This window comes from Salmo salar, chromosome 13 (assembly GCF_965601325.2).
Source record: "Salmo salar chromosome 13, fSalSal1, whole genome shotgun sequence".
Taxonomy (NCBI): domain Eukaryota; kingdom Metazoa; phylum Chordata; class Actinopteri; order Salmoniformes; family Salmonidae; genus Salmo; species Salmo salar.
The window spans coordinates 54711010-54735422 of record NC_138303.1 but is presented as its reverse complement, the minus strand read 5'-3'; the positions used below and the strand labels follow the sequence as shown (position 1 = coordinate 54735422).

Sequence of the window (24413 nt, the reverse complement as noted above, 5' to 3'; positions counted from 1 at the left end):
CACAAGGTGGGGCTGTCCGCGACCAAATATTGCTTGTTATTAATCTACAAGGAAGTGAGTTCGGAATCAATTGGACTTTCCCCAAAAAATCCAAGATTCACAATAACGGTATTATTTTGTGCATGTGAACGTAGTCCTTATGATATTATTTTGTACTCTCCACAATCAACCAGGATGTGCTTGTGGTCCAAAAAGTCGCGCTAGATGGCGCTATCCGAGCGTACACGTCCACTAAATATTACTCTTCCATGTCCAGGATTTTGTAGGCTATTTTTCTCAGACGTCATCCTGCGTTGTTCAGAGAGGCAATGTTCCCTCCCATCCGGTAGAGGTTACTGTGCAATATTTTGGGCGTGGAGCGCTGTGTTTTTACAATACTGCTTTGCCGCTTCTTAGTGCTGTCCACTTCAGCACCAGGCAGGATAACAGTCGGCTCGAACTTTGGAATCCAGGACCACGAACAAAACCTTCACAAGAGGACGGCACCGCTAAGCGTCACACGGTGTCCGAAATACATAAACCATCACCGCAGTCAGCCGTCCTACAACTCCGTTATTCACGAGAGAGAGAAGAATAAGGTAAGAAACATCACGTAAAACCGTGCTTATTCGTAGAAAGGATGAAGTTGGCAAGCTCGCGACAGCAGGCTGTTCGCGCATCAGTGAAGAATGAACGGTAGCTCGAGCCCCGTTAGCATACGCAGGCTGGATTAAATAAACAGATTAACTTCGCCGTTTTTATTTGACAATTACTTCTGTGTTTGCATCAGATAAACACGACAATCTATTTTGCTATGGTACCGGCTAACTTCTGCGTTCGAGAACTGTCCATGTACAAAGAAAGACCGTTATTGTTGTTAATCACACTGATCCGTGCTCTGCAGATGTCCCTGATTTTTTTTATTTATTTCCGGAGCTAAGATGTTGCCTGCTACGTCTTTAATTTGCAGGTTCATGAGTAGAGATGTTTACTGTTTACCGTTCAGTGAATTGTCTGTTGTTGTTCATAATAATTTTTGTCTCGAATATGAGCCACATTGATATGAGTGGGTGATGACAAAGTTCATTGGGTATGCTTGGAGGAGATGTGTTTATAATTGCAAACTGTTATTCATCTTACTTGATAGTGAATTCAATGGAGTATGTTTCATCCTATGCTTGACTCCCTCCCCCAAACCCTTAGTTATACATAATCTTCAATGTTGCATTTCTCACTATCATAGTCAGAGTCCCGATTGTGATGAATGTCCTTGATTGTTCCCCAATAAATAATAATGGTACAGTATACAGTACATACTGAAATTGACCTGCATCCATGGACGCAGGAATCCACTTCAGTTCAATAGGCTAAACTCAACGGGTAAATGTCTGCAAGCATTTTGCTACACCCGCTAAATATATGTATGTGACCAATAAAAATGGGATTTGATTTGAAATTGCTCCCATTTCCCCATGGTTCCTGATGCAGTTTGTACTTGTTTAGCAGTGGGTCTGTCTGGCTTAGTTATGCGTGGAGGTAGACAGATTTACAATAACTAAATGTACACATCATGACAGCATTGAAAGACAAGGAGAGAGTTGGTGTCATCCTAACCAATATCAAACAACTGTTCCTTGTTTTGTCTGATGAACTGGTTGTACAGAAGATGCCGCCGTCATACGGTGTAGCAGTTGTTTGTCACATGGTGTTGCTTTTGCAGTTGTCGTCTTGCTGATAGGTCTCATCCAATATTACTGTTAGTGTGTTTGTGTGTGTTTGTTTAGCCCTCACCTCGGCAACCCTGAGGCGGTCAGCTAGTCAGCCACCTAGTCCAGTCTAGCCCAATAGGCTGATAAAAAGGATTAGATCAGATTGTATTAAGATGAAGCTAGCTGCTGGCTGCTTGTTGTTCACACGCAAGGTGACAAAGAAAGGAAAGTTGTAGTCTGGCCAATAAGAGATCCCTAGTCACCTAGGGACTCGTTGAAGCCGGTCACCGAACAGCTACTCTCAGCAGAAATCTCTCCTGTACTCTATATCGCTCTCTTTCTCCTGCTCTCTTTCTTTGTCTCTTTTTATCTACATTTACCATCTGTCTGCTGTTCTATTAACTTGGTTATTTGACGAGCAGTGACATTTCCCCCTGTCTGCTACCCCTCTCTCTCTCTGTGAGTCTAGCTACTCCTGCAATTCTCTTTCTTCACATCCAGGCTCTGTCAGTCACTGCCTCCCTCCCTCCCCAGTGCTTCATCCCCCAGCAGACACACGCTACTCCTCCTCCTCCTGTCCTACTTCCCTCATCCATCTTTCTTATGAAGGACACCCAGCACAGCTGGAAGGGGGAGGAAGGGAGGGGGAGATGAAGGTTGTAGCAGGGAGAGGGAGCTGTGTCATTTATGGGGTGCGGGGAGGACAAGAATGGAGGTGGAGGGGGAAGAGGGACCCAGGGAAGGGGGGTGTATATCCTCAAACTACAAACGAGGCTTCTTCGACAAAGACGTTTTCCAAGCAGCGAATGATCACGGCCTGCACGTCGCCCCATATCCACCTCCTTGTTTTTAAATCCCAACTGTGAATGTTAGAGCACAGCGGGTGGCGGATAACTCTTCCTTATTTAAAGACAGCGATTCCTTCCAAATTATGCTCTTATCTCTGAGCAACATGGAGAACGCAGCCAGAAACTGATCTCCTTCAACCCCCTTGAACCACCAGGCAGCATTGGGCTGGTGTGGGTGTGCGTGTTTGTGCGTGTTTGTGCGAGTGGGCATGTGTGTGTGCGGGCATATGCGTGTGTGTGTGGAGAACGGAGAGGACAGGAGGGGTGAGAGACAGTGTGAGGCACTAATGGTAATAGGTCATATACATTTAGCTGGTTGTATGTAAAGTCTCTGACAGTTCAAAAGACCTGAACTTGGTCAAAGATGTATGACGAAGGCAGTAATGTGTGACTACCACATGTTGTTTGATCCAGGAAGTCACCTTCAGATCTGTACTATCAAAGGAGGCTTTCTATTTGGGTTATAATGATGCAAAGGATTGCAAACTGTATTGTATTGCCTCTTCAGTAGACAAACTACGGAGTGTAATATGAATTATCACATAAAGACAAGCCCCTAGTCTTTCCTGTCAGCCTGCCCCATATACGCCCAGGGACTCGACATACAGTTATGGTGGCCAAAATAGCACACCTCTGTTTCCATGTTATAACACATACATATTTTGATCTTATCCCCGTCCACGCAATCACGCACACACTGCTTTCTTTGTCTTCATCTGTCTCTTAATGTCATTCTGTGTGTTTGTGTATGTGAGTGAGATCTGGCAGGTGGCAGGCCTGTGTGTGTGTGTGTGTGTGTGTGTGTGTGTTTGCGTGTGTGTGTGAGTGAGTGAGAGTGAGAAACACACGTGTATGTGCATGTGTGTGTGCTTGTTTGCGTGCTCATCTGCCTGTCTGCGCTACTGGAGACCTAGTCATGGTCCCAATGTCGTGTTCCTCACAGATGGGAGAACGTATGCTTCCTCTTCCTTTTAGAGCCCCTCTGCATGTACAGTAGTTCCCATGTATCCCTCTACAGCAGATGCTACTGGAGAAGGCTTGCATTACCACACCAGATGACTCGTCTACAAAACTAGACCTCAGCTCTTTATATTACTCACATCTGATAGAGGCTTTAAAGGGGCAATCTGCAGTTGCTATATCAAATGTATAATATGTACCCATTGATTCTTTAACTTTTGAAATGCCTCATGAGCTTAGTTCAACTGCTGTACCCCATCAGAACCCAAAATATAAGCTTTTTCACGCCAATGTTTGTAAACAAAGTAATTGTTAACAAACACTGTATAGCCTCAAAACATGGTTAAAACTCTAACGTTGATATCATGTATGGTCAGTTCTTGCATCCATAGCTCTGTCTATGAATTTGATGAGTGGTTATGTTTCTCCGGCCCCATCCCTCAGCTTTTTACAGCAACGCTTTGTTATCGTTTAAACTGCGGATTGTCCCTTTAAGATAAGCCACCATTCTGGCGTGCTGTTTACTTTATTTACTTAGATAGTTTGTGTGTGTGTCCTTGTGTGTTGGTGTATGTTGGCTACCTGAGGTATGTGAGTGAGGTCAGCATAAAAGCGTATGATCTAGATATTCCTTTACATCCAGAAGAATGCTATTTTTCATATGATCAGAGACAGTCAAGGCTTAGATTCTCTCATCAAGCAGCAAAAAACATTACATACAATTTAGATCAAGGACCCAAATGGAATCATTTAATAATTAAACCAGCCAGATACATTTTTTTAACTGAGTCTTCTACGAATATATTGTGTCCTCTGCAGGCTGGTAGTTGTTAAATCAAGACTGATTTATTCTCTTTTTTTCCCCCCTTAGATTTGTTATTACTCAATTAAATATTGGTGTTGTTATTCATCATTTGGATGAATAATAAAAACATTACTCCTCTACAGGGCTAACAGGCTTCTCTGCAGTATAGTAGAGCTGCGTCCCAAATGGCACCCTCTTCCCTGCATAATGGGCCCTGGTCAAAAGTAGTGAAATGCACTAGTCTATAATAGGGTGCCGTTTGGGACGCTACCTAGATATTAGAGCAGGGAAGGCTAGTGTTTTTGATGAGAGGATCAGATGAAACTGCATTATTGAAGTGAACACACAGTCATGACAAAAACTGGAGAATGAAAATGCAGAGCTTTTCACACGCACGCATGCATGCATAAACACACACATACACAAACAGGCACACAGACACACACACGCATGCACACACACACACACAAACAGGCACACGCACGCATGCACAAACACAAACGCACACACACAGGCACTCTTAGAGGGTTGGCTCTGTTTGAAGCTGTCACTGAGTTACTACTCTGCAGCGAGAGGAAAGGGCACACTGCGCCTTTGGACAGCTCTGGGTGCTGTGTGTGTGTGTGTGTGTGTGTGTGTGTGTGTGTGTGTGTGTGTGTGTGTGTGTGTGTGTGTGGTGTGTGTGTGTGTGTGTGTGTGTGTGTGTGTGTGTGTGTGTGTGTGTGTGTGTCCTCTTGGGATCCCCTCTCTCTCTTTTCTTTCCCACTGACTTCAGAGCTGCTTTGAAGTTTCCTCCACAGTAACGGGGTGAAGGGAAGAGAGAAAGATGAAGGGAGGGAGATATGGATAGGAAAAGAGGACAGGAAAGGAGTAGAGAGAAAGAAAGAGAGTGACAGAAAGAGAGGAGCTGCTTTATTTCTTGCCCCTGGTCTCTTCCCTAAGTCCATTCTCCTTCAGTGGAGTAGTAGGAGAAGAGGACAAGAGAGGAGAGTAGAGAGGAGAGAACAGATGAGTAGAGAGGACAAGAGAGGAGACGGGTAGAGAGGAGAGAAGAGATGAATCGAGAGGACAGGAGAGGAGAGGAGACAAGTAGAGAGGAGAGGAGAGATGAGTAGAGAGGAGAGGAGACGAGTAGAGAGGAGAGAAGAGATGAGTAGAGAGGACAAGAGAGGAGACGAGTAGAGAGGAGAGAAGAGATGAATCGAGAGGACAGGAGAGGAGAGGAGACAAGTAGAGAGGAGAGGAGAGATGAGTAGAGAGGAGAGGAGACGAGTAGAGAGGAGAGAAGAGATGAGTAGAGAGGACAAGAGAGGAGACGAGTAGAGATGAGTAGAGAGGATAAGAGAAGAGAGGAGATGAGTAGAGAGGAGAGAAGAGATGAGTAGAGAGGACAAGAGAGGAGAGGAGACGAGTAGAGATGAGTAGAGAGGATAAGAGAGGAGAGGAGACGACTAGAGAGGAGAGAAGAGATGAGTAGAGAGGACAAGAGAGGAGAGGAGACGAGTAGAGATGAGTAGAGAGGATAAGAGAGGAGAGAAGACGACTAGAGAGGAGAGAAGAGATGAGTAGAGAGGACAAGAGAGGAGACGAGTAGAGATGAGTAGAGAGGACAAGAGAGGAGACGAGGAGAGAAGAGATGAGTAGAGAGGACAAGAGAGGAGACGAGTAGAGAGGAGAGAGGGCAAGAGAGGAGAGAAGAGATGAGGAGAGGAGACGAGGAGAGAAGAGATGAGTAGAGAGGACAAGAGAGGAGAGGAGACGAGTATAGAGGAGAGATGAGTAGAGAGGAGAGAAGAGACGAGTAGAGAGGAGAGAAGAGATGAGTAGAGAGGACAAGAGAGGAGAGGAGACGTAGAGAGGACCAGAGAGGAGACGAGTAGAGAGGACAAGAGAGGAGAAGAGAGAAGAGACGAGTAGAGAGGAGAGAAGAGATTAGTAGAGAGGAGAGGAGACGAGTAGAGGAGAGAAGACTGAGGGGAAAGAGAGTGTTTGACTTTGGAGCGTGGTGGAGCACAGTGCACCTCCCCTCAGTGAGCCTCTGAATAATAGAGGAGAGGAGTGTCTGGTTCCAGAGCTCACAAAGCAGGATCAGATGATGGCTTCCCTCTCCTGGCTTGGGTTACAGGGGAGGGGGGAGGTACATGATATGAACAGCTGCCGCTCAACTGAACTGTTGAACAACTGATCATTTGTTGTGTTGTATTGAACCACACACACATACACACACACACACATACCCTGACCTATTCACACACTGAGTACCTGGAGTACCTATGAGACATCACACTCTCATCATCTCCTTGAAGGAGCCATCTACCTGAGAGAGAAAGAGAGGGAAAAAAGAGTGAGAGGAGAAGTCAAGCTTTTATTTATTGTTATGACAAAACTCACACTGAGAAAGCAGCTCAGTCACACAGTGATAATGCTATAATTTTCTATAATTTGGTGCTGAAGGTATCAGTGTCTTATCCTACGCAGACATAACAGCCGTCATGTGGGGTTGTAGTGCCTACTATCAGCTCCTCTACTGACTCTTTACACTCATACCTGTAAACAGGTTGGAAATGGCAGATTGTGGCACTGATAAACGCCTGAATTGGAACGCAGTGGCTGTACAGTAACATGCTACACATGATGTCAGAGCTCTGGCTCTGCGTTTCACAGCTGTGTAGGAGTTTGGACTGACAGACGCTCTGAACTTGAGCACCTTGTGCGACAAGAAGTTCCCCCATCCCTCCTGCTAATTGGGCAACTTTTGCAAGTGTTTTGTTATCCGAGTGAGGGAAATGCTGTAAAATACGATGACTCGGATGTATTTTGAAAGATGAAACATTGAGGATTATAATAAATAGCGCGTTGATGTCATAAAAGCAATCCAAACACTTGTGAGTCCAAATGTGCACTTCACATTTCCATATCATGAAACTCATGTCATATACAGTGTCAAACATTTACGAACACTTTGTGTGATGAACAGTGACAAGATGACTTTGGCATCATACCCTGGGTTTGTTCTGAACTGAATGAACTTATGTTTGTCTATTGCGAAGAAAATTTGACACGGCACACGCACCTGAATGCACTCAGGCATGACTCCTTTCTATGCACACCGAAATTGCCTTGTCAAAGCCTAACACTGTAATATCGTATTTTATAACTTGGCTAGTTATGTTGTCGATAGCTTAGGCTTTCAAATGATGCCCAACTGCCCCAGATTGTGATCTATAATGGACCGTTTTTTTGGATAGCGTAAAACAACAACAGTAATTGTGTGAGAGCAGGGATGCAGGCTTGTGTTTCCAACAGAACAACTTACAAGCTTGCTTGTTCTAGTTCCTCAATGACACAGCTAGGAGAGCTCCAAAAAAAGTACCTTATATTTGAAGACTCTTCTTTGAGTCATAAAAAGTGCGTTGATATTACGTGCACACTTTGGAGAGGTGTGTGTGGTCACTTGGAGACTCCAGTGAGTCTCCTCACGCAAACCTTTGTCAATTTTTTTTTCTTATGTTGCACCAACATCACATTTTACAGGAATATGTTTATCATGTTACTGAATGTATCCAGAGTATTTTAAGATTTCGTTATCAACAAATGCACCAAAAAGTACAGTAAATGTAAAATACACATAAAATCAACAGTGTAATGTTTTGATTTAGTCTTGTGTCAGGTGAACGGTTGTCTCCTCACCCATTATCTCAAAACTGTTCCCTTTCAATTGCGACCATAGTTAGGTATATGCATTTCATATTTCTTCTGTAAGAAACATTTCACTTTACCTCCAACCGTATATGCCAATTCTCATGATTGCAAAGGGCTGTTTCCAATGGCCTGTTTTGGGAAATTACAAATATAAACGCAACATGCAACAATTTCAAAGATTTTCCTGAGTTACAGTTCATATAAGGAAATCATTCAATTGAAATATACTGCTCAAAAAATAAAGGGAACACTTAAACAACACATCCTAGATCTGAATGAAAGAAATAATCTTATTAAATACTTTTTTCTTTACATAGTTGAATGTGCTGACAACAAAATCACACAAAAATAATCAATGGAAATCCAATTTATCAACCCATGGAGGTCTGGATTTGGAGTCACACTCAAAATTAAAGTGGAAAACCACACTACAGGCTGATCCAACTTTGATGTAATGTCCTTAAAACAAGTCAAAATGAGGCTCAGTAGTGTGTGTGGCCTCCACGTGCCCGTATGACCTCCCTACAACGCCTGGGCATGCTCCTGATGAGGTGGCGGATGGTCTCCTGAGGGATCTCCTCCCAGACCTGGACTAAAGCATCCGCCAACTCCTGGACAGTCTGTGGTGCAACGTGGCGTTGGTGGATGGAGCGAGACATGATGTCCCAGATGTGCTCAATTGAACCCAGGGCCAACCGCACCAGCATATGGTCTCACAAGGGGTCTGAGGATCTCATCTCGGTACCTAATGGCAGTCAGGCTACCTCTGGCGAGCACATGGAGGGCTGTGCGGCCCCCCAAAGAAATGCCACCCCACACCATGACTGACCCACCGCCAAACCGGTCATGCTGGAGGATGTTGCAGGCAGCAGAACGTTCTCCACGGCGTCTCCAGACTCTGTCACGTCTGTCACGTGCTCAGTGTGAACCTGCTTTCATCTGTGAAGAGCACAGGGCGCCAGTGGCGAATTTGCCAATCTTGGTGTTCTCTGGCAAATGCCAAACGTCCTGCACGGTGTTGGGCTGTAAGCACAACCCCCACCTGTGGACGTCGGGCCCTCATACCACCCTCATGGAGTCTGTTTCTGACCATTTGAGCAGACACATGCACATTTGTGGCCTGCTGGAGGTCATTTTGCAGGGCTCTGGCAGTGCTTCTCCTGCTCCTCCTTGCACAAAGGCGGAGGTAGCGGTCCTGCTGCTGGGTTGTTGCCCTCCTACGGCCTCCTCCACGTCTCCTGATGTACTGGCCTGTCTCCTGGTAGCGCCTCCATGCTCTGGACACTACGCTGACAGACACAGCAAACCTTCTTACCACAGCTCGCATTGATGTGCCATCCTGGATGAGCTGCACTACCTGAGCCACTTGTGTGGGTTGTAGACTCCGTCTCATGCTACCACTAGAGTGAAAGCACCGCCAGCATTCAAAAGTGACCAAAACACCAGCCAGGAAGCATAGGAACTGAGAAGTGGTCCCCACCTGCAGAACCACTCCTTTATTGGGGGTATCTTGCTAATTGCCTATAATTTCCACCTGTTGTCTATTCCATTTGCACAACAGCATGTGAAATTTATTGTCAATCAGTGTTGCTTCCTAAGTGGACAGTTTGATTTCACAGAAGTGTGATTGACTTGGAGTTACATTGTGTTGTTTAAGTGTTCCCTTTATTTTTTTGAGCAGTGTATATAAATTAGACCCTAATCTATGGATTACACTTGACTGGGAATACAGATATCCCCCTCCTTTTCAATGGCTTGTCCCCCTCCTTTTCAACTGAAACACTCTGTCGTACATGTCGACCCAGAGCATCCCAAACATGATCAATGGGTAACATATCTGGTGAGTATGCAGGCCATGGAAGAACTGGGACATTTTTAGCTTCCAGGAATTGTGTATACATCCTTGCCACATCGGGCCATGCATTATCATGCTGAAACATGAGGTGATGGCAGCGGATGAATGGCACGACAATGGGCCTCAGGAGCTCCTCACGGTATCTCTGTGCATTCAAATTGCCATCGATAAAATGCAATTGTGTTCATTGTCTGCCATCTGCCCGGTGCAGTTGAAACCAGGATTTATACGTGAAGAGCACACTTCTCCAGCATGCCAGTTGCCATTGAAAGTGAGCATTTGCCCACTGAAGTCGGTTCCGATGCCGAAATACGGTCAGGTGAAGAACTTGGTGAGGACGACGAGCACTCAGATGAGCTTCCCTGAGACGGTTTCTGACCGCAGAAATTATTTGGTTGTGAAAACACACAGTTTCATCAGCTATGGCTGGTCTCAGACGATCCCGCATGTGAAAAAGCTGGATGTGGAGGGCTGGCGTGGTTACACGTGGTCTGCGGTTGTGAGGCCGGTTAGACATACTGACAGAAATAAGCTTGTTGTACATATGGAACATTTTTGGGATCTATTATTTCAGCTCATGAAACATGGGACCAACACTTTACATCAGGGTTCCCCAACTGGTGGCCCGCGGACCGAATTTGGCCCCACAAGCTTTCTCAGACAAACAACACGTTTACATTTTTTTTTTTTTATTATATATTTTTTTATTGACATAAAAGACTGTAAAAATAACAGGAAATCAGCTCCAAGTGATTTTTATTTAAGACATCTGTTCCGAAGTACACATAATAGAGAGACACGTGATCGTATACAAATGTAAGCAAGGTTTGAAATTATTATCTTTAGTCAAACATTAGATCTGTTAGGACTTCCTGCGGTTGATCAATTTGCAGTCAACAATTTGCAGTCTTGTAATTATGTTCTGGCCCCACGACCATCCGCTCCAGAAAAAAAAAAATCGGCCGGCTGCTGAATCTAGTTGATGATCCCTGCTTTACATGTTGGATTAATATTTTTGTTCAGTGTAGTCAAATTAGACCATACACCTCAAGTTGCTTAGAACCAACTAACAGTATTTTGGGTGTGATTAAGCTAGCCGTTTAACTCAAGTCAGTTTAGTGACTAACCAGTTGGCAGTAAGTGGGTCGTAACTAGTTCAACATTAAAAATGATATCTGTTGCACCATCTGGGCATAAGCTCTTCTATGAGATACGACTGGGTGTATATTCTACGCAAAGTAGTGAGCAGGCGTAGGGTGTTCAATTGTGATGAAATAACCAAATGTAGCCTACAGACGGAGATTCAGTGAAACAAAATCACATTATGATTGATTATCAGACAAGTCAAGGGCTTTTAGTCGGGATATAGGCTTCTATAATCCACTTGCAAAATAATCCACTTGTTATACTAGGCTACATAACATGCTAGCAAAATATTCTGATCAGTTCTAGATGAGCAAACTGGACTAAAGATGATATATGGAAAATAATGTCTCTACTGACCCTTTCACTCTTTTCTTTCCGGAACAGTCTGGGAATTCATATCAGACCTCTCCTGCTGATCCGCTGTCCTTTCAGACACAGCCAGGATTCAGACTGACATTCTTGGGCTGGATTTCAAACGATCTAATTTTCTGCCCAGAGACTGATAGCCCCACAGTGCAGAGATGGGGGGGGGGGGGGGGGGTCCTCGATTGTCTAGTAAATGTCTTCTAAAAACACAATACACCAGCATTCTCATCATCATCCTATCATAGAGCGGTATGTGTGTGTTTTGGGGGAGGGATGTTGCTGTTATAAACCTGTGTCTCTCTGTGTGTGTACACTCGTGTGTGTGTTTTGACGGAAGGGTGTGGTAGCTGTATGTTCACTCAAGTCTGTCTATAGGTCTGTGTGTCCTGGTTTGTCTGTCTATAGGTCTGTGTGTCTTGGTTTGTCTGTCTATAGGTCTGTGTGTTTATAGCTCTGTGTGTCTATAGGTCTGTGTGTCTTGGTTTGTCTGTCTATAGGTCTGTGTGTTTATAGCTCTGTGTGTCTATAGGTCTGTCTGTCTATAGGTCTGTCTGTCTATAGGTCTGCCTGTCTATAGGTCTGCCTGTCTATAGGTCTGTCTGTCTATAGGTCTGTCTGTCTATAGGTCTGTGTGTCTTGGTTTGTCTGTCTATAGGGCTGTCTGTCTATAGGTCTGTCTGTCTATAGGTCTGTGTGTCTATAGGTCTGTGTGTCTATAGGTCTGTGTGTCTATAGGTCTGTGTGTCTTGGTTTGTCTGTCTATAGGTCTGTGTGTCTTGGTTTATCTGTCTATAGGTCTGTGTGTTTATAGCTCTGTGTGTCTATAGGTCTGTGTGTCTATAGGTCTGCCTGTCTATAGGTCTGCCTGTCTATAGGTCTGCCTGTCTATAGGTCTGTCTGTCTATAGGTCTGTCTGTCTATAGGTCTGTGTGTCTATAGGTCTGTGTGTCTATAGGTCTGTGTGTCTATAGAGCTGTGTGTCTCTAGGTCTGCCTGTCTATAGGTCTGTCTGTCTATAGGTCTGTCTGTCTCTAGGTCTGCCTGTCTATAGGTCTGTCTGTCTGTCTATAGGTCTGTGTGTCTATAGGTCTGTCTGTCTATAGGTCTGTCTGTCTATAGGTCTGCCTGTCTATAGGTCTGTCTGTCTATAGGTCTGTCTGTCTATAGGTCTGTCTATAGGTCTGCCTGTCTATAGGTCTGTCTGTCTATAGGTCTGTGTGTCTATAGGTCTGTCTGTCTATAGGTCTGTCTGTCTATAGGTCTGCCTGTCTATAGGTCTGCCTGTCTATAGGTCTGCCTGTCTATAGGTCTGTCTGTCTATAGGTCTGTGTGGGCGTAGTGCTTCATTTATGAGTGTTCAAGTGCCTACTACAGTCTACCCAGGTCTTGGCTGGATGGTTCAAACACCTGACTGTTTTCCTCTACCATCCGGCCATGCTGAGAGAACTCTGTAAATAATGTATAGCTCACTTACCACACAAAAAGAGAAAGATGGGGAACGGTCAGACATGCTAAACATGTACACACCTTTACACACAAACACATTGTTAGAACCATGAAAGTCCAGGAAAAGCAGCCATTTGATCAAATGGCAATATTCTTTCCACCCATTGACAATCTCTCTGACTCTGTGTAATTAGATCGGAATTGGGTGTCATAAATGTCTAAATTGCTCACTGACACTATTAGCCTACATAATGCTAACACAATGGGTAACATGCAATGTATTTCTTATGTTGAGTGTGTAATGACTAGTGTCTATTGTATACAGCAGTACTGTGTGTCTAAGACAATTTTCCCCAGACAGACTCTGTAGCTGAACCTAGTTTTAGTACTTGACCTCTTGAGAGGGATCCACAGGTAAAGAAAGGACATTGATAGTGAATAGTGAATCATTTAGAGGCTCAGTCCGTATCAGACATTGTCACATAGTGAGCTGGTTGTTTTATCCTCACTGTGGTTACAACCTGAACTGTTATGGAAGAAGTGAGGGTTATGATTGCACCCCCCTAGTCGAAATATTCTATCCCCCGCTTACACTATGTGTTATGTTCAGTTGAAGTCGGAAGTTTACATACACCTTAGCCAAATACATTTAAACTCAGTTTTTCACAATTCCTGACATTTAATCCTAGTAAAAATTCCCTGTCTTAGGTCAGTTACGATCACCACTTTATTTTAGGAATGTGAAATGTCAGAATAATAGTAGAGAGAATGATTTATTTCAGCTTTTATTTCTTTCATCACATTCCCAGTGGGTCAGAAATGTACATACACTCAATTAGTATTTGGTAGCATTGCCTTTAAATTGTTTAACGTGGGTCAAAAGTTTCAGGTAGCCTTCCACAAGCTTCCCACAATAAATTGGGTGAATTTTGACCCATTCCTCCTGACAGAGCTAGTGAAACTGAGTCAGGTTTGTAGACCTCCTTGCTTGCACAAGCTTTTTCAGTTCTGCCCAGACATTTTCTATAGGATTGAGGTCAGGGCTTTGTGATGGCCACTCCAATACCTTGACTTTGTTGTCCTTAAGCCATTTTGTTACAACTTTGGAAGTATGCTTGGGGTCATTGTCCATTTGGAAGACCCATTTGCGACCAAGCTTTAACTTCCTGACTGATGTCTTGAGATGTTGCTTCATATATCCACATCATTTTCTTTCCTCGTGATGCCATCTATTTTGTGAGGTGCACCAGTACCTCCTGCAGCAAAGCACCCCCACAGCATGCTGCTGCCACCCCAGTGCTTCACGATTTGGATGGTGTTCTCCGGCTTGCAAGCCTCCCCCTTTTTCCTCCAAACATAACAATGGTCATTATGGCCAAACAGTTCTATTTTTGTTACATCAGACCACAGGACATTTCTCCAAAAAGAACAATCTTTGTCCCCATGTGCAGTTGCAAACCGTAGTCTGGCTTTTCTATGGCGGTTTTGGAGAAGTGGCATCTTCCTTGCTGAGCGGCCTTTCAGGTTATGTCGATATAGGACTCGTTTTACTGTGGATATAGATATTTTGTACCTGTTTCCTTCAGCATCTTCACAAGGTCTTTTGCTGTTGTTCTTGGATTGATTTGCACTTTTCGCACCAAAGTACGTTCATCTCTAGGAGACAGAACGCATCTTCTTCCTGAACGGTATGATGGCTGCGTGGTCCCATGGTGTTTATACTTGCGTACTATTGTTTGTACAGATGAACGTGTAACCTTCAGGCGTTTGAAAATTGCTCCCAAGGATTAACTTCCCTGGGCAAGCGTCCCACCCTAGTCAACAGCCAGTGGAATCGCGTGGCGCTAAATACAAATACCTCAAAAATGCTATAACTTCAATTTCTCAAACATATGACTATTTTACACTATTTTAAAGACAAGACTCTCGTTAATCTAACCACATTGTCCGATTTCAAAAAGGCTTTACAGCGAAAGCAAAACATTAGATTATGTCAGGAGAGTACCCTGCCAAAAATAATCACACAGCCATTTTCAAAGCAAGCATATATGTCACAAAAACCAAAACCACAGCTAAATGCAGCACTAACCTTTGATGATCTTCATCAGATGACACTCCTAGGACATTATGTTATACAATACATGCATGTTTTGTTCAATCAAGTTCATATTTATATCAAAAACCAGCTTTTTACATTAGCATGTGATGTTCAGAACTAGCATACCCACCGAAAACTTATGGTGAATTTACTAAATTACTCATGATTAACGTTCACAAAATACATAATTATTTTAAGAATTATAGATACAGAACTCCTTTATGCAATCGCGGTGTCAGATTTTAAAATAGCTTTTCGGCGAAAGCACATTTTGCAATATTCTGAGTACATAGCCCGGCCATCACGGCTAGCTATTTTGACACCAACCAAGTTTGGCCCTCACCAAACTCAGAATTACTATTAGAAAAATTGGATGACCTTTGCTGTTCTTTGTCAGAATGCACTCCCAGGACTTCTACTTCAACAACAAATGTTGTTTCGGTTCCAAATAATCCATAGTTATATCCAAATAGCTCCGTTTTGTTCGTGCGTTCAGGTCACTATCCGAAGGGTGACGTGCGAGCGCATTTCGTGACCAAAAAATTCCAAATATTCCATTACCGTACTTCGAAGCATGTCAAACGCTGTTTAAAATCCATTTTTATGCTATTTCTCTCGTAAAATAGCGATAATATTCCAACCGGGCGACGTTGTATTCATTCAAAGGCTGAAAGAAAAAAATTGAGAATTCTCATGAACGCGCATCTCTAGTGTCACTGTTCCCAGGCTGACCACTCACAAATTCTCCTGCTGTTCTTCGCCCAGAGACAGCAGACACCCCACAACACTTTCTGGCACCTTCTGAGAGCCAATGGAAGCCTTAGAAAATGTCACATTACAGCAGAGCTGTATTTTCGATAGAGATGCAACTGAAGGACAACAAATTGTCAGACAGGGCACTTCCTGTATGGAATCTTCTCAGGTTTTGGCCTGCCATATGAGTTCTGTTATACTCACAGACACCATTCAAACAGTTTTAGAAACTTTAGAGTGTTTTCTATCCAAATCTACTAATTATATGCATATTCTCATTTCTGGGCAAGAGTAGTAACCAGTTTAAATCGGGTACGTTTTTTATCCGGCCGTGCAAATACTGCCCCCTTGCCCCAACAGGTTAACCAGACTTGTGGAGGTCTACAATTTTTTTCTGAGGTCTTGGCTGATTTCTTTTGATTTTCCCATGATGTCAAGCAAAGAGGCACTGAGTTTGAAGGTAGGCCTTGAAATACATCCACAGGTACACCTCCAATTGACTCAAATGATGTCAATTAGGCTATCAGAAGCTTCTAAAGCCATGACATAATTTTCTGGAGTTTTCCAAGCTGTTTAAAGGCACAGTCAACTTAGTGTATGTACACTTCTGACCCACTGGAATTGTGATTCAGTAAGTGAAATAATATGTCTGTAAACAATTGTTGGACAAATGACTTGTGTCATGCACAAAGTAGATGTCCTTGTTAGGCGTGTATATGGGAGGCGAAGTCAAGTGCATTAGAGCGGAGTATATTAAACAGGCGCACTTTAATACCGGTCAACAACGACAGCACATAAAACATACTAGTGCCACAAACACGGTCTAATACAATAGTGCAGCGCCTGACAAAATAATCACGTAACAATAAACAATTACACAAAAAGACATGATGGGGAACAGAGGACTAAATACATGTAGATTGATTTGGGAATGAAAACCAGGTGTGTATGGAACAAGACAGAACAAATGGACATATGATAAATGGAGCGGCGATGGCTAGGAAGCCGGTGACGTTGATCACCGAACGCCGCCCCAACAAGGAGAGGAGCCGACTTCGGCGGAGGTCGTGGCAGTCCTAACCCGACTTGCCAAAACTATAGTTTGTTATTAACAAGAAATTTGTGGAGTGGTTGAAAAACAAGTTTTAATGACTCTAACCTAAGTGTATGTAGGTGTGCTCGCAAAACCCAGAGTACTACATCAATCTATGCTCCAAAGAAATAGCTATATAGTTACAGACATTACTGCATTTTGAGTGAGCGAGGTTGATTGGATGTAAGTCTGATTGGTTGTCCTGCTGGCTGTGTGTGCTTGTGTGTGTATGTTGTGTGTGCTGCGTGTCATTGGGAGGATTATTGTAAGTCTACAGACATGCAAAGACAGGCTTCCATTAGTCTGACAGGCAGGCTGCAACACAACCGGCAGCTTGTGTCTAAAAACATTTTAGAGTCTGTGTCACCCGACATCCATCCTGTTGTGACAGGGCAGGCGTGAGCAGTTCCTTCCCCAACACAATTTCTTAAGTGGCCCCAATTTACAGAGTGAAGTGTTTATCAGTCGTGGTGGCCTGCCTTCCTGATCCGCCTTCTGAGTGGGAAATGACCATCGTCGTAAAACATGTAATTCCCAACTGCTATTTTACAGAATCCATTTTTTTCTCTGATGTTTGACAGTGCCGATGTTCTAGGGCTGCATTAATCGAATTCGAAATTGGGATATTGACGTGTGCAATATCCATATCGTAAGACGTTCCGATTTTCTCCTTTCTTTGACACTCCATTAATACAACAAAAACTAAACTACGGTACCTCCTCCAATTAGATGCGCTAGAAAAGCAACTTACAGTCATGCATGCATACTTTTATTTTTGTACTTATTTGTGGTCCTGGAAATCAAACCAACTATCCTGGCTTTGCAAGCGACATCCTCTACCAACTGCGCTACAGAGGACCACTGTATAATTAAGCAATACGGCCCGAGGAGGTGTGGTGTATGGCCAATATACCATGGCTAAGGGCTGTTATGCATGACGCAAAGCGGAGTGCCTGGACATAGCCCTTAGCCGTGGTATACCGTATACAAAGGATATGACAAAACATTTATTTTTACTGCTCTAATTACACTGGTAACCAGTTCATAATAGCAATAAGGCACCTTGTGGGTTTGTGGTATATGGCCAATATACCACGGCTAAGGGCTGTGTTCATTCACTCCGCGATGCGTCGTGCCTAAGAACAGCCCTTAGCCATGGTATATTGGCCACATACCAAACCCCCTCGTGCCTTATTGCATAAATATACCACGGCTAAGGGCCTCATTGCTTAATTATACAGTAGTAATAAACATCTTTAAAAGCTCTAATGCTAACGAACTAATTTGAAACACCAACTACGGCAACAGTAATTGCTGTGTGATTGAGCTGTGTAGACATCCTCTGCTTTCACCAAGAGAGGGACTATGTGGGGCAGAGAATCAGCAGCATGCAGCAGTACAAACAAACCACCAAGAGAAAGAGAAAGCATGATTAATGTGAATGCTGCTTGTGGCCCCTGGCTGCCCCTCTCTATCCAATCTCTTTACCAGGGAATGTTTCTCTTCATTGCTCCCTATGGCTCCCTCCTTGCTCAGAGAATTGGAAATTGGAACACACACGTACATGGAGAATTGGAAAAATGTAGGTGGTTGGAGGGTGGGCGGGCAGGGAGTAGCGTCGGTGGCAGTATGAGGCGAGAGCCCTGTTTATTTTTCTGCGCTCTTCGTCATGGGGCCTAATGACACACACACACACACACACACACACACACACACACACACACACACACACACACACACACACACACACACACACACACACACACACACACACACACACACACACACACACACACACACACACACACACACACACACACACACACACACAGAGGGAGGGCCTGCATGCAGGCGCAGTGAGGGAAGATGGAGATAAAGCTGGACGTTTTAGTATTTCAATTGTATTGAAGTCAGAGCATTTGTCGGCAGGCAATATAGAACTGCTATTTACCAACCGACCGTGGTTATATTACCAGTCTGATAAAAAGAGTCAGCGTGCAGAGACTGAGAACGGTGCCTTCACTTTGGTTTGTGAGGCTCCCAATGTTGTTAAACCACTGATGGCTCTTTTCACTTTTAAGGGATGAGATTTGAAGACTTGCTTTCTCAGCAAGACGGGATAGGAGGATAGGCCTATTTTATTTTTCATGGGGTTTTATACCTTCTCCTAGCATCAGCAGTGTTTCGGTTTGAAGTCTTTTATGATGTTCCACAGTCATTCTATTGGTTTTGTAATTGATTAGAGGCATGAAAAAGCCGTTTTATATGCTTCTTTGGTTCCTACAGAGACCATGAGCTCATGACTGCATCATTAAGTAACGTAAGTTACTGCAATCAGTGATGCTTCATCTCTGCACGCAGCTGGCTGAATCATTACTCCAAGAATGGTGAGAGAGAAAGAGAGAGAAGAGAGGGAAAGAGAGGGAGAAAGAATAGAGGGAGAAAGAAGGAGAAGATTGAGGTAAAGGGAGAGACAGAGAAGAGAGAAAGATTGAGAGAAGAAGAGAAAGCAAGATATGCTACTGTAGCTTAACACCAGGAGGTGTTAACTGCCTCCATGTCTGCTGTAAGTGTGTGAACGTTTAAACGTTAAAACGTTTCAACAAAATTGGGATTAATGTTAAGAAAAATCCCTATCCGAAAAACACTTCTTTTTTTTACATAGAGTGAGCTCCAAAAGTATCGGGACAGTGACAATTTTGTTGTTGCTTTGGCTCTACTCCAGAACTTTGGATTTGAAATGATAAAATGACTATGATACAATGACTATGAGGTTCGGGTGAACCGTTTAGAAATTACAGCACTTTTTGTTCATAGTCCCGCCATTTTAGGGGACAAAAAGTATTGGGACAAATTCACTTATATGTGTATTAAAGAAATAGTGAAAAGTTAATTATTTGGTCCCATATTCATAGCACACAATGACTACATCAAGTTTGTGACTCTACAAAGTCGTTGGATGCATTTTCTGTTTGTTTTGGTTGTGTTTCAGATTATTTTGTGCTCTATAGAAGTCACTTTTATTGTAAAGAAGAATATAATAAGTTTTTAAACACTTCTATGTGAATGTGGATGCTACCATGGTTACGGATAATCCTGAATGAATCGTGAATAATGATGAGTGAGAAAGTTACAGATGCACATATATCATACCCCCAAGACATTCTAACCTGTCACCATTACAATAACAAGGGAGGTTAGCATTACTGTTGAGAGTTAGAATAGTAGAATACACAAGGTGCAATTTTGAAATATAATTTATAGATAATTACAGCCAAAATTACGTTGTTTTCATCCCTGCTATGTAAACAAAGCTGATTTCCACGAAAATGTCGCTTCTTAAACTAGTTTTGTTTAGCTAATAAGATGAAAACATTACTTGAACTACTTTTGGGTACCTTGTTAACATGTCAACAACACGAAATACATGTTTTAAGCGTTGCTACATTTCCAAATAGCAAAGAAAACCTGTAATCTGCTTGACAAATCCATGTTACGTACCTTATAGATCACAAAGTCAGCTAATTTCCATTCCATTCAAACCCGTTTGATTCATACCCTGGCTTGTCTGGCTGTCATGCTTTAGTTTAACCTGCCCTTTCCTCATCTACACTGAAATAATATAATTTCATTATTCCTCTATTATGATAAAAAATGTTCTCTCTCACATAGCTCATTAATACACCCTTGAATATATATGTATCTATTGTAGGTCCTAGGATACAACAATGAATACTATTGAACTAACTGCCACTTTGTTCTAAGTGTTTGCGGTGCTAGTGTATCTCACATATTATGTTCCCAGTATAATACAGCAAGCTAACTTTCTTACGGTGGTTGGTAATGGAGGACATCAGGTTGATCCATGTCTGGGTGATAGGCAGAACCCCTAGGTCCTGGAGAACAGGAGCAGAGATAAATGGAACAGGGGACGAGACAGAGACGTAAACAAGCAAACACACAGGTTACAGGTATAATTTTACTGCAAGAAATGCATAAATCGCCTGGAGTTTATATTATTTTACTCTACATGTAGAAGGTTATAGGCCTACAGTCAGTGTCCTTATTTCAGTTACTATTCCATTTAACCCATATGAACTTAAATGAGGATTTTCTGTTTATTCATGGTTAAGCGGGATATCAAAGGTGCTTGTAAACTAGAGGTCGACGGATTAATCGGAATGGCCAATTAATTAGGGCCGATTTCAAGTTTTCATAACAATCGGTAATCGTTATTTTTGGCCACCGATTTGCCGATTTTATTATTATTATTATTATTATATATATATATATATATATATATATATATATATATATATTTTTTTTTTTTTTACACCTTTATTTAACTAGGCAAGTCAGATTAAGAACACATTCTTATTCACAATGACGGCTTAGAAACGGGGGTTAACTGCCTTGTTCAGGGGGGATTCGTTTTTGCAACCTTCGGTTACCAGTCCAACGCTCTAACCACCTGCCTTACATTGCACTCCACAAGGATTAACAGGCTGACTACCTGTTACGCGAGGGCAGCAAGAAGCAAAGGTAAGTTGTTAGTTAGCATTAGACTTATAAAAAACTATCAATCTTAACATAATCACTAGTTAACCCCTGTGCGGCCTCCAGCAAAAAATCATATCGCCATTAGCATAACAAAATTGAATAATTTTTTATTTTCAATTCTTTTTCCAAATTATATCGTTTTATAGATACACCTCTCCTGAATCGAACCACGTTGTCCGATTTCAAAAAGGCTTTACAGAAAAAGCAAAACATTAGATTATGTTAGAGGAGTATATCGTAAAAGTAGCCACATAGCCATTTTCCGACCAACCACATGCATCACAAATAACCAAAAAACAGCTAAATGCAGCACTAACCTTTTACAAACTTCATCAGATGACACTCCTAGGACATCATGTTACACAATACATGCATTCTTTTGTTCGATAAAGTTCATATTTATATATAAAAACAGCATTTTACATCGGCGCGTAACGTTGACTAACTATTTTCCCTCAAATGCATCCGGTGAAACAGTGCTACAATTTACTAAATTACTATTCGAAAACATTTTTAAAATGTAATATTGTCATTCTAAGATTTATAGATGAATATCTCTTGAAAGCACCTGTAATGCCAGATTTAAAAATAACTTTACTGGGTAATCACACTTTGCGATAAAAGGGGATGCGATACTCAGAACAATAGGCTAGCAATAGCAATAGGCTAGCCATCTTGGAACAATCGCATATCACATCTAGTCTTGTATACTATTGTCAATAATCCCTTACCTTTGATTATCTTCATCCTTAGGCACTTCCAGGAATCCCAGGTCCACAACAAATGTATTTTCGTTCGAAAAAGTTAATCCTTTACGTCCCATTAGCTTGTTCTTGTTAGCGCGTTCTGAAGGCTTCACCAAAAGTTCCGACGTGCGCGGGGCTACTCTTTCAAAAAAATGATTTTATTTCTTATTTAGGTTCGTTCAAACATGTCAAACGTTATATAACATAAATCTGTAGGGCCTTTTTCAACGAGAGCTCCAATAAGATTCGAGGGGGACGATTGCAATGTGTTTCAAAACGTTTCGAAAGGGGAGGGTAACCAGGGGCGCCGGCGTCTTAACGTGTTATGGCTAGGGAGCAGTATTTTCACGGCTGGATAAAAAACGTACCCGATTTAATCTGATTATTAGTCCTGCCCAGAAACTAGAATATGCATATAATTATTAGCTTTGGATAGAAAACACTCCAAAGTTTCTAAAACTGTTTGAATGTCTGTGAGTATAACAGAACTCATTTGGCAGGCCAAAACGTGAGAAGATTCTGTACAGGAAGTACCCTGTCTGACCATTTCTTGAACTTCTTTGCCATCTCTATCTATTACAAAGGATCTCTGCTCTAACGTGACACTTCCTACGTCTTCCATAGGCTCTCAGAGCCCGGGAAAAACCTGAATGTCATCATACCAGCCCCAGGCTGAAACACATTATCGCCTTTCTCAAGTGGCCGATCAAGGGACAGTGGACCAAATGTTGGTTTGGTCCCAAATAATCCATCGTTATATCCAAACAGCGGCGTTTTGTTCGTGCGTTCTAGACACTATCCGAAATGGTAAATCAGGGTTACGAGCATGGCGCATTTCGTGACAAAAAATGTCTAAATATTCCATTACCGTACTTCGAAGCATGTCAACCGCTGTTTAAAATCAATTTTTATGCAATTTATCTCGTAAAAAAGCGATAATATTCCGACCGGGAATCTGCGTTTCGGTAAATAGAGGAAAAAAAAGAAAGACGGGGGCGACCAGTGCACGCGCCTAAGCCCACTGTCCCCTGATCGGCCACTTGACAAAGGCGATAATGTGTTTCAGCCTGGGGCTGGAATGACGACATTCTGCTTTTTTCCCGGGCTCTGAGAGCCTATGGGAGCCGTGGGAAGTGTCACGTTACCGCAGAGATCCTTTGTTTTGGAAAGAGATGTCAAAGAAAGCCAATAAATGGTCAGACAGGCCACTTCCTGTAAAGGAATCTCTCAGGTTTTTGCCTGCCATATGAGTTCTGTTATACTCACAGACACCATTCAAACAGTTTTAGAAACTTTAGGGTGTTTTCTATCCATATCTAATAAGTATATGCATATTCTAGTTACTGGGTAGGAGTAGTAACCAGATTAAATCGGGTACGTTTTTTTCCCGGCGGTGTAAATACTGCCCCCTAGCCCTAAGAGGTTAAACCAGAAGATAATCGGCCTATACTATAATATAATATTATAATATAGGAAAGTTATATTAGGAAAATTATAACTTTGTAATCTGAATATTTTCCTTGGTGCCCCGATCTCCTAGTTAATTATAGTTAAACGATTAACCTCTTGGGGCTAGGTGGGACGCTAGCGTGCCACCTGTGGTGCACTCCATCAACAGCAGGTGCATTTCAAGAGCGGCAAATTTGAATCCAAATAAATGTCAAAATTCAAATTTTTCAAAAATACAACTATGTTACACCATTTGAAAGATAAACATCTCCTTAATCTAACCACGTTTTACGATTTCAAAAAGGTTTTACGGCGAAAGCATAAATTTAGAGTATGTTAGGACAGTACATTTACAAGAGTTGTGTGTAATGTTTTGTCAAGTCAAAGACAGGGTCACCAAAACCATAAAACCAGCTAAAATGATACACTAACCTTTTACAATCTCCATCAGATGACACTCCTAGGACATTATGTTAGACAATGCATGCATTTTTAGTTCTATCAAGTTCATATTTATATCCAAAAACAGCGTTTTACTATGGCATTGATGTTGAGGAAATCGTTTCCCTCCAATAACCGGCAGTCAAGTCAGCGTCACAAATTAAATAATTAAAATTAGAAAACATTGGTAAAATATTATATTGTCATTTAAAGAATTATAGATTTACATCTTTTGAACGCAATCAACTTGCCAGATTTAAAAATAACCTTACTGGGAAATCACACTTTGCAATAATCTGAGCACTGTGCCCAGAAAAATACGCGTTGCGATACAGACTAGACGTCATGTTGGGGAGATCTAAAATCGAAAATACTATGTAAATAATCCATTACCTTTGATTCTCTTCATCAGATGTCACTTCCAGGTATCACAGGTCCATAACGAATGTAGTTTTGT

At 42.4% G+C, this 24413-nt stretch overlaps 1 protein-coding gene across 1 annotated transcript in view; it reads left to right on the top strand.

Annotated features, from left to right (window-relative positions):
* The first annotated feature begins 341 nt into the window (after positions 1-341).
* LOC106567404 (uncharacterized) overlaps positions 342-24413 on the top strand; it is a 170929-nt gene continuing 146857 nt past the window's right edge. The window contains exon 1 of the mRNA XM_014136599.3: positions 342-578. The gene's annotated coding sequence lies outside the window, so the exon portion shown is untranslated. The remainder of the gene's footprint in view (positions 579-24413) is intronic.